Source organism: Nicotiana tabacum, chromosome 14 (genome assembly GCF_000715075.1).
Source record: "Nicotiana tabacum cultivar K326 chromosome 14, ASM71507v2, whole genome shotgun sequence".
NCBI classification, from domain to species: Eukaryota; Viridiplantae; Streptophyta; class Magnoliopsida; order Solanales; family Solanaceae; genus Nicotiana; species Nicotiana tabacum.
Genome location: NC_134093.1, coordinates 98,861,850 through 98,862,969, shown reverse-complemented (window position 1 = coordinate 98,862,969; position 1,120 = coordinate 98,861,850).

Sequence of the window (1,120 nt, the reverse complement as noted above, 5' to 3'; positions counted from 1 at the left end):
GTGCAAGTATCATGGCACGCATGGTCACAAAACCGACGATTGCAGGTAATTAATGGAGGAGATAGCCTATTTATTCAATAAGGGCCACCTTCGAGAGTTCCTCAGCGATCGAGCCAAGAACCATTCCAGAGAAAGGGACGCCAACAGGAAAAATGAATAGGAGGAACCCCAACATATCATTCATATGATCGTCGGTGGGGTCAACATTCCACAGGGACCCATATTCAAACGCACTAAGGTATCAATCATTAGGGAAAAATGATCCCGAGATTATGTGCGCGAAGGCACTTTATCATTCAATGACGAAGAAGTAGAAGACATTTCTCAATCCCACAACGACGCTATGGTAATTTCTATCTTATTAAATAAAGTTCAAGTTAAGCGTGTTTTAGTGGATCTAGGTAGCTCAGCGAATATCATCCGATCGGGGGTCGTGGAGCATCTCAACCTACAAAATCAAATCGTGCCCGTAGCTCGGGTCTTAAACGGCTTCAATATGGCCAGTGAAACAACTAAAGGGGAGATTATTCTACCGGTGAACGTGGCTGGAACCATTCAAGATACCAAGTTCCACGTAATCGAGGGCGACATGAGTTACGATGCACTACTCGGAATACCTTGGATCCACAATATGAGCACTAAATGATGAAATTCCCAACGTTGGCCGGTGTAAAAACAGTATACGGGGAGCCGCATGCTGCAAAGGAAATATTTGCGATCGATGAGGTAACACCAATGTCGACACTATCAACCTCGGAAAGGTCGAGCATCAAAAGTAAATAGGAAGTCAAATAGCAATCACAGCCACCAGCCTCGACCGAATCAGGGAAGCATGAGATAGAAGAAGAAGAGGGGGATTTTCTGACCCCTCGAACTTTTATTGTTCTCGAAGATTCTGATGCCACCAAATCAACGGTAGAAGAGCTAGAACAGGTTATATTGATCGAGTACCTACCAGAGCGAAAGGTATATATGGGAACGGAATTAACCCCCGAACTCAGGAAAAAGCTTATTCAATTTCTTATTGATAACATAGATTATTTTGCTTGGTCCCATTTAGACATGACAGGGATCCCACCGGAGATAATGATGCATCGGCTAAGCCCGGACCCTAGGTTCA